Source organism: Temnothorax curvispinosus, unplaced genomic scaffold (genome assembly GCF_003070985.1).
Source record: "Temnothorax curvispinosus isolate PA1 unplaced genomic scaffold, ASM307098v1 QBEX01016425.1, whole genome shotgun sequence".
NCBI lineage: Eukaryota > Metazoa > Arthropoda > Insecta > Hymenoptera > Formicidae > Temnothorax > Temnothorax curvispinosus.
In genome coordinates, this window is record NW_020226205.1 from 1 (window position 1) to 349 (window position 349).

The window sequence follows — 349 nt, forward strand, 5'->3', positions numbered from 1 at the left end:
TCTAAGAACTACTGTACAATGAAAGATCAATCTCGTATCGTATCGCGCGACAAGTGTCTTTGCGGTAGAGAAATTTTTTTCGGTTTAAACGAGAAAACTACTTCCACGGGACGTGATTTTTTTCGAGTTGTCCGAAACGCCGCTCTCGAGGTACCGATACGCGCGACGGGAAGGTTCGGAACGTACTGATTGCACCCGCCCGGTGAATCAAAGCTCTTTCCCAGCGGTGTTGACGTCTTCTCCTGCATCGCGTAGCCGGATGTGGAGGTGATCTTCGGATTGCATTTCGTGAGATCTCTATAACGATTGAGGTAATCGTCTGTGTAAGAAATACATGATAACGTGTTTT